Source organism: Garra rufa, chromosome 14, assembly GCF_049309525.1.
Source record: "Garra rufa chromosome 14, GarRuf1.0, whole genome shotgun sequence".
Classification (NCBI taxonomy): Eukaryota; Metazoa; Chordata; class Actinopteri; order Cypriniformes; family Cyprinidae; genus Garra; species Garra rufa.
Genome location: NC_133374.1, coordinates 10,183,745 through 10,193,720, shown reverse-complemented (window position 1 = coordinate 10,193,720; position 9,976 = coordinate 10,183,745).

Genomic DNA, 9,976 nt, shown 5'->3' with positions numbered 1-9,976 from the left:
TGAACTGTCTCTTTCAGCCTGTTCCGATGTCAGTTTTAGGGCTAACTTTGCAGACTCAAAAAATAAACCCTGTTTTCCCTTGATAAGTGGCACCTGTGCTTCTCCGCTTACACAGCCGCCACAGGACGTCCTTATGCAGTCGTTGTTAGCAGCGGGCGGTGGAAGGGTAAGACAGAGTTAATCAGGTAAAGAGAGACCCACGCATGGGAGGGAGGACCCTTGGGTGGTAATGTGCTTAAATTTTTTAATTGGCCAGCATGCTCAGCACTTCCCCAGTAGACCGCGGCCCTGTCGGTACAGAGGCAACAGCAAGTCTGGCTGCGGGGCAGGGGATTTGTTGAAACAGATAGTAGCATACAAGGCCCACCAGATTCCACCCCCCCCCCCCTCTCTCTCTCTCTCTGTCTCTCTCTCTCTCTCTCTCTCTCTCTCTCTCTCTCTCTCTCTCTCTCTCTCTTTCTCTCCTTTAATTAATTTCTGAGCTGGGAGATAATCGGGTTTCGCTAATGTTTTCCAATGTGCTTTGCTCCGCCATGTGCATTTGCTACAGGGTATGAAATACACCATTTCAGTGCATCATTCGCCGTTTTTGTATTCCTTGTCAGTGCCAAGACGAGACATGCTCTGTGACTACGAAAGAAAAATACACTGCTCATTAAAAAGAGATGCCGTTGAAACCCATTAACTCTCACCAATGAGCTTACGTCCATTACAGCGGTGTGGCTCATTTGGCAGCCACTATCACTTTTAATGGTTGATTATAAAATCCAGGGTCAAGCTGGTGAATTCCAGCACCTTTATTATGCATCTTCTATGTTTTGTAGATTGAAAGGCAATCTACCAATCGGATACACCTGCAAAAGATGGATTTCCTCGTGTTTTTGAATGAGTGTGCAGGTTGCACAATCAACCAAATGGCTGCCTTGATTAACTAGTCGTGAAAAGTGTTGATTACAGCATTCCATTTACTTCTGCAGTTTTATTTAAAATGTTTTTTTTGCAGTAGTTGAGCATTGTAACCAATCACAGACACATGAATGACATTTAAATTACTGGCATCCAGTGCTAAAGAGCAGAGTTTCGGCAGTCTAATGATTCACTTTTGTTTGCAGAGGCCCACAAAAAGTCATGCTGAATAAATATCACCTGACTCTGGCGAAAAGCCATTTGCGAGATGTCTTGCTGTGTGCCTGCAGTGTAGACAATGAAGCACCTAATATACAATACATGTGAGCAATGTGAAAATCTATAATGATTCCATTACATGGCACAGAAATGTTGTAAATAAGAGACTTATTGTGCAGACAGACAATTTAGTTTTCAGTGTATAATTTGTTCAAAAATGGATTTTGTTCTGCCAAGTGATCGATGCTTGTCTCCTGATGTGTACAAGTTTGGAATAATTACGATTTGTGTGACACTGGACCACAAAACCAGTCATTAGGAGCATGGGTATATTTGTAGCAATAGCCAAAAATACACTGAATGAGTCAAAATTGTTTTCAAATTATCTTTTTTTTCTTTTAAGCCATCATTAGGATATTAAGATCATGTTCCATGAAGATATTTTGTTAATTTTCTACTGTAAATATATCAAAATGTCATTTTTGATTAGTAATATGCATTGCTAAGAACTTCATTTAACAACTTTAAAGGCGATTTTCTCTGTATAGATTTTTTTGCACCCTCAGATTCCAGATTTTCAAATAATTGTATCTCAGCCAAATATTGTCCTATTCTAACAAACACATCAGTAAAAAGCTTATTTATTCAGCTTTTAGATGATGTATAAATCTCAATTTCAAAAAATGTACCCTTATGACTGGTTTTGTAGTCCAGGGTCAGATTTTTTAATGTTTTCAAGCTCATCAAGGTTGCATTTCTTTAATAAAAAAAAGATAAAGTCAAAAACAGTAATATTTACAGTAAGTAATGTTTATAATAATATTATTTATCTCTGGCTCCTGCATCAGCAGCATCACACATGTGTCGTGGTACTCGTGAACGCAAGTCAAAAACTGAAACAGAAAAGAAGAAATTGATGAATAAATTCGTTATTGTATTCTTTGTGGCTTCATTCTCGTAGCTTAAGAAAATTACGATTGAATCACTGATGTCATATGGACTATTTTAATGATGTTGTAACTAGTGTTACCAAACACGATACCTAACTAAAATATCATGATAATAATACTGAACCGATACTATGACAAAAACATTGAACAACAGGAAAATTAATTGAATAATAGATGACTCAAATGGAAGTTATATTTAGTTTTATTTAAAAAAAAGGAAACCATTTCATCACCCTTTAAAGAAATTTAAATAAAAAAAAATCACATGCTAATTCCACTACACAGGACTGAGCAACTACCAAGCCTACAGGTATGTCGAGATCTTTGCAATTTGGTAAATTAGCTAAATTTAGCTATAGCCAAATCTTATTTCGTGATATAGTCATTTTATTTTGCAATAACAAGTTATATAGTCATTTTTGTTATTTTATCTTTGTTAGTAATGATAAGAACATAGATGCAAGTAACAAACATAAGAACAAATACAATGAAACAAAGACACAAATGAAATTAATAGGGCCCTATGAAATGCTTTTTATTTCTTTCCAAATTGATTTTTTTTTTCCTTTTTAATTTTCCTACACTATTTTAATGGTTACGAGAAAAATATTAATCAAAAAGCATGTCTAATTAATTGAAATCATAAAACTTTTAACAGCAATTTATTGAAAGTTTAACAAAAATTATATTTTTAAGGCCCTGTCAAATACGTTTTATTATTTTTCTTAAATTCAGTATTATTTTGATCAAATTCTGTGAATCATTCCATTAATTGTCTGGATTCAATTTGAATAGTTTCATTTACATTTTAATAATCAAAATCACGTCTAATTACTTTGTAAAGATTAATTAGATTTATTAAAGAATTTTTGTTTTTAATTATTTATTTCTTTTTAAAGAAATACTGTTTTTTGTATTTACAATTTTTTGGTAAATAAATTCTGGTAAATATTTTTTCTGGTAAATAATGTTTCAATAAATTCTGTTTTTATGACTGGATCCCACGATTCTTCCACGTTTTCCTCTTCACTATTATCATAGGGCCCTAAATAAACAATGTTTTACTCAGGAAGTATGGCTTTTATCAAAATGCATTTTTACAGTACCTGTACTAGTAAAATGTACAATCATACCGTTTTTAAAAGCAGCGATTCGCAATACCTTTTTAGTACCGGTATATCATGCAACACTAGTTCTTACTACCTTTCTGGGTCTTGAATGTGGTAGTTGCATTGCTGTCTATTCAGGGTCAGAAAGCTCTCAGATTTAAATATAAATACCTTAATTTGTGTTCCGAAGATGAGCGAAGGTCTTACGAGTTTGGAATGACATGAGATGAGAAATAATGACAGAATTGTCATTTTTAGGTGAACTGTCCCTTTAAAAGTTGTTCAGAAACAGTTCTCAGTTAGTTATTGTTAAATCAGAATTGATAATATAGATTATTTCTGTCATAATTGTGCATTCCTGTGAGTGAGAATAAAACCTAATGCAGGTTTTTGTCTATGTCTTTAGCCTGGCCAGGGACAAGCCTAATTGGCTGTGGTTTCTCTGAACTTTCAGAGATTGTGAGGCTAAAAATTAAGTCTGAAGGTTTGGCTTCCCAGTAGGAGGCTTTAGTCAGACAGCCTATGGAGCTTCTGGTATAAATTGATAACACTGTTCTAGACTTCTACTGGAGGGAAAAGAGAGAAAGCATGAAGAAAGAGCGAGAGAGACAGAGTTTACATAGAAAGATACAGTAATGGCAGATGAGACTGCAAACCAAGGGAGGGAGGAAAGCGTGTAAGGAAGATCGAGCGATATTAGCTTTGGGAGAAATCCTAACCCTGCTGGCCCCGGTTTGTTCGCTTGATCCTATTCATCTCTGTCAGTGATCCGCACTCACGTATGGCCTGCTGGGAGATGTCGGTCAGTAGAGAGATGTCACGAGGCTGTCTTCAGAGCCCGTATTATATAAAACCATGCAGGAGCTGATTTTGACAGCGAAGGGCGTTTGCGATAATGAATCAACTTGGCAGGAAATGTAGGTGTTGAAATATGATTTTATTCAGAAGCCGTATATATATGGCAGTCAACACTGTTTCTATTGTAAATGTCACTGGCTTTGCATGGGCAAGTTTAGACCAGCGGTTGGAAATGCGGTTAAAATCAAAAGTGCAATGCAAACTGGGCTAAATGGGGAGTGATAATAGATTTATAGCAAATGGAGCAGGCAAATAGCTGTAGGCAAGATAAGATGGATTTGTGAGATCGAAGACAGATTTAGGGCAACCTTGGAGGAATTCTGGGGAATAAAAAGATATAGTCCTTCATGAGAAATGCTGGTTGGCGCATACCACCGAGACTCCACGTGAAATAAATCCTCCAGGAAACATGTCGGTTAGAGCCGAAGCAACATCAAACGCCTCTTGTGGAGATGCCAGGCCGATTCAGTTTTTATGGAGGCCACTTACTCTACTGCTGTAGAGTAAAATGCAAAACATGTTATGCAAATGATGGCGTTTTGCCTGTTATTTGAGAATCACCTGGACAAAACATGTCAAATCTCATATGAGGAATGCAGAGGCAAAACTCTATGTCATCACTCATTGTAAGGATGACAGCTGCAACAGCGAATAACAAAATTTTTGCATAAGCAAGACTATCTCACATTTTCTTTAGAAAAAGTTTGCCCTAAAAAGATGCATTGACAGGTGACATTTGTTAAGGCCTGTTCTCTTGTTTCTGCATTTACATTGTTCGCTGTTGAGATTGAATAAGTTCTGTCTGCACTGCTGAGCAAGTTTTTTTTCTTTCTTTCACCCCATCACCATCTTTAGTGGACTTTTTAGTAGAATCTGGGGCTGTCACGATTCCTCGATTCAATTCGAGTACTTGATTTAAAAAAATCCTCCATTTCATTTTGCCCGTGCAAAATACCAAAAGTGGCGTATTCCACTCACAACAATCCATTAAATGCATTATTAGACCATTTTCCAAGGCTGCATGATGTATTAAACCCAGTGTTGTTTTTGACAACCATCTTAGATTTAGTCTTAGTCTTAGTCTTTTGGACTAAAATGCTTCTTAGTTTTAGTCAAATTTTAGTCACTTCTATATGTGATAGTTTTAGTCCAATTTCAGTCGACGAAAAGTCAAAAAGGTTTTAGTCGACGAAAAGTCAAAAAGGTTTTAGTCTAGTTTTAGTCAAAAAAAGGGAAAAAAGTAGTCTTTTAACAAATTAATGTAGGTCAGTAAGTATTTTGCTGTTGGGTAGTGTCACTTATAAGTTCTGAAAATAGCAGATCTATAGTTCAACACAATGTGAGCTTCGGGATCGACTATATTTTCACCAATAATTACAATAATGAAGGAATGTTTTAGAACATAAAAGACAAACAAGGATGGAATGCTAAAACGGCTTGCCATACTAGTATAGCAAAGAGTATTTAATGCTAAAACGGCTTGCCATAGCGTCAGATACTTTAAGTTTTAATTGGCATGCACAATAAGCGGAAATGTCATGCATTTTAAACGTCTGACGGACCACCCACTAACATTTTCGTCTATTCTCGTCTCGTCAACGAAAACTCACACACGTCTCGTCATGTTTTAGTCATCAACGAGCCATTTTTATCTCGTCATCGTCTCATTATCGTCATGAAAAAAAGTGGCGTCAACGAAATGATTTCGTCATCGTCATCATTGACGAAAACAACACTGATTAAACCCATTTAATAAAGCTTAATGTTTCTGAGAATTCACAAACAGTACAATTCAATTAAATAAATATATGTGAACACAGGAGAATTTAAAAAAGTATTTAAGTTTTTTTAATATGCTAACTGTTTATCGTGATTTCAAAAGTTTAAACCCTTACTCTGAGTTTACAAGTTTTGATATTCAAGAAATTACAGTGGCTGTAGCATTTCTGTTGTAAAAAAAATGGCCAAATATTTAAGACTTAGTAGAAATTAAATTTGAATTAATTAGTCAATATTAAACAAGGATCATGTAGTAAAGTGAAAAACAATCATTGGGCCGTTGGGGCCCTCTGCAGGAGTTTGTTTAATGCGTAATGTACATGCGTATTGTTTATACTACATTATGTATGTTAATAGTCTTGTTCAATAAAAGCATATGATTAATTGGTTTTGATACTTCATTTAAACTAATTAATATGCCTGATTACTATTATACATCTATTTTAATTAATTTCAAAAACTATTGTTCACATAGGTCTATTTTTATTACCACAAAAAATAATTATAATTATCCGATTACTCGATTAATCGTCAGAATAATCGGCCGATTATTCTATTACAAAAAAAAATCGTTAGTGACATTCAGAATTGCAATTCAAATTTGGAATTAAACTGAATAAATCTTTCATGTACTTTTCAATTTAAACTTCAATTTTCTTATAGAATTTTCAAATAGAAAAGCAAAACAGTTGTAATAACATTTCACAATATTACTGTTTTTGTTGTTTTTCATCAAACAAATGTAGTAGGGATGCACCGAAATGAAAACTCTTGGCCGAAACCGAAAACTGAAAAAGAGGAAACCAAGGCCGAAAACCGAAACACCGAAAGAATTATGCCAATTATTAGTACCATTGCATTTATGACTATGACTGTGCACTAATCTTACTAAAATCAAGGCATTGCAATTGCATAAATTAATATTAAAGTTTCAAAGAATAATTCAATTATATTAATTTAAAATATTATTATCAATCAAGTATTATATTACTTAAATAACATATACATATATGTTACTGCCTTTGTTTAAATTGTTTAATTGTTTAAATTTTTATAACACATTATCTTGTGGATCCATCAGTTCACATTACAACTCTATGCGTTTCTCCTCCAGCAGGAGGCGCTGTCAGAATGGTACACAAAGCAGCGCAGCAAATGACTTTGAAACGTGCTGCGCTCATATTTTTTCAATGGATAGCCTTTTGAAGTTTCCTCGCAATTCTTGTCTTTCAGTCCCCACATTTAAGACTACCTGAAATCATAATTAAGACTTTCTAAACCCCTAATAACACTGCAGTCATCAATGAAAATTAAGAGCTTTATTTAAGTCTTTCAAAAAACAACCCTTACGCAAAATACGTTTCTTTTTATTTTTTCCCACCATGTTGGGGGCACAAGAAAAATATAAGGGGACTAAATTAATATCAGCATATGAAGTATAATAGTCTCTAATTTTTTTCTCAGAGAATGCAGGTCAGATGCAGAAAGCACTGTCAGTTTTTACTTTCATTTTAACATACTGCGCAGTTTTCACGTTACTTGTGTGATATCTATTGGCTCACCTCCATGGTTTAAATACAGTATATAAAAGAAGACATATCTTTAAAATATTGCGACGTAACACCAACGTGAATCCATTGTTTTTCACTCACTGAAAGCTACATCTGTCTCCATCTCTGCTCTCATCACTGCACGCACGACTGCAGACACACCCCTTCTTGTAATTTCTGCATTACAAGTTTTGCAAATCGCTATCCGTGGGTCTTTCTGAGATCTACTAAAGACGTGTTGCTTCAAACAAGCACGTGCAGGCCGCGGTTTCTGTTTGCGTCAACATACTGTTTCGCCGTGTTGTTTCGGTGATAAAAATCTTTCGGCCGAAAATTTTTGGTGGCCGAATATTCGGTGCATCCCTAAAATGCAGCCTTGGTGAGCTCAAGAAACTTTCATAAACGATATTATATCTTACCAACTTCAAACACGTAGCGCAGCTGATTGGTTGATGCGAAACATTCAAATACTTGACTAGAGCTTGCTGTAGCTGTAGCAGTTCCAGGGCACTTCAGAAACCCTCCACCTCCCCAGCTCCACCTGTATAGATCTGCTACAGGGTGACTTCACGTATGTCATATTTTGGGGTTATTTTATATGTGTTATATGTGCAGCAGCAGCATTTCTTACATGCTCACAGCAGCATGTATGTAGATTGTGAATTTATAGAGTGTCAGTTCTTTAATTCAGATTTTTTGCGCAACCCTATTACGTACCTAAACCTAAAATGTGCGGCTTGGCACGTTTTATAAAAAAAGATGGCTAGTAGCTGCAGCTCCATCAATAATGTAGGGCCTCAGAAAGGTCCGGACTCTTGCATGTCGGATCTGCTTGGGTGCCTCTGTCACGCTCTCCTGTTCTCGAACGTCCCTCATTCCACCGCCTCGTCTCTCTCTCTCTCCTGCTACCCATGTGTTCATCCCCAGTCGACCCGCCGCTGCTTTTCCTCTCTTTTTTTCATCATCTCAGTTTGTTTTGCAATAAAATATTTATCGTCTGTGCCCACTTCACTCATTCTCCGTCTGTCCCTCTCCGTCTCTCAGGCTACTTCTGTCAATCTAGCAGCTCTCCTGTCTCTAATAGAACTCAATGTTCTCGGCAGCCTCTCTCTCCTCGAACCATTGCACCGCAGCATTATGGTCTATCTCGGCTAGTTCATCACTTTTAAAATGTTTGCTTTTCACAGCAGCTATTCATTTCTCTTTTGTGCTCTATCTATGCGGTGTGATCTTTCATACATTGTGTTTTTTCTACAATCTTTTACCAGCGGCATATTTCACACCGGCAGGAAGTCTCAAGGACACAGCAAGAAAATGGCATTTGTAAACACTTGCCACTGTGAGCCGAGATGAGTTCTGTAGCTATCAAAATGTTTCACAAGCACAGATAATTGAATGAATTGTTGAACTGTGCTTCTGTATTCAGCACAGATTACAGAGCATTTTTCTCTTTTCAGAAATGGGAAAGTATTAAACCTCAAGGCTCGCTCTGAAGAATCGCTCATTGTATATATACAGTATACAGGCAGTTTTTTTTATTGTACGGTCTGACATGGTTGGCTCTGGAACCGAAGAGTGTAATGCAGATGATGAACAATGGCTTACTTTAACCAGGTACAGAACAGACACTAGACAGAATTATTCATTCAACCTCATGTATTTATCTAACTAACAGCATTAGTTATTGCATTAGCTGATGTGAATGAGTAATACATTTTACAGCATTTATTAACCTTTTTTAATGTTACTTGAGCAAATATTGGAATGAACATTTAACTAAGATTAATAAAAGCTGTAGAAGGATTGCTCATTGTATTTACTGTTAAACTCAGCATGAAATGGAAATTCAGCCAATCTGTTTTCTAAATGTGTCTTACTGATCGAATAATGAACGATTTATCCATGCATGCATTTCATTCATTTTTTCATTATTTTTCAAGCTTAATTCAAATTTCATAACTTGATTTTTCTGTGGTTATGAATGCTAGTCTTCTCCAGCTATTTCGTTTGCTTAAACCCCAGCTCTTTGTTACAATTATTAAGCAATAAGATTTTCTTCCATCCAATCAACAACCTATGAATAGAATTAAGTCTCCGGTGAATATATTCTCATTTTTATTTAATCTGTTTTATATAATTTTGGATATACGCCATAGCTCAGATTCGCTATGGGCTTCCTTGATTTTTTCCTGTGGGTTTTAATACATGAGTAAAATAAGATCTGTAGTCAACATCATTTGACGATACTTGGATGTTATGTTGCACAGTGTAAACTGCACACACTTCAGCATGTATGTGTGTAATGTGCAGAAAGACATCCAAGTGTCATCTATTTATATTTTCCAAAAACCTTGTTTTACTCATTTACTCATTAATTGAGAAATTCCTTTATAAAAGGCCATAAGAAAACCGTGAGGGACCCCAGGGTGAATTAGTCTTCCGGGTTTTGACGTCACAGCTATAGCAACTTCAAGAATACTCCTTTCTGAAAGATATTAGTGTGAGGAAAGTAAATTTTTTGAAAGAAATTAGTATCAAGATTAGGGTATTGTTCATAATCCACTGCACTTTGCATGTTAGTTTATCAAATAGTTAATAATATGAT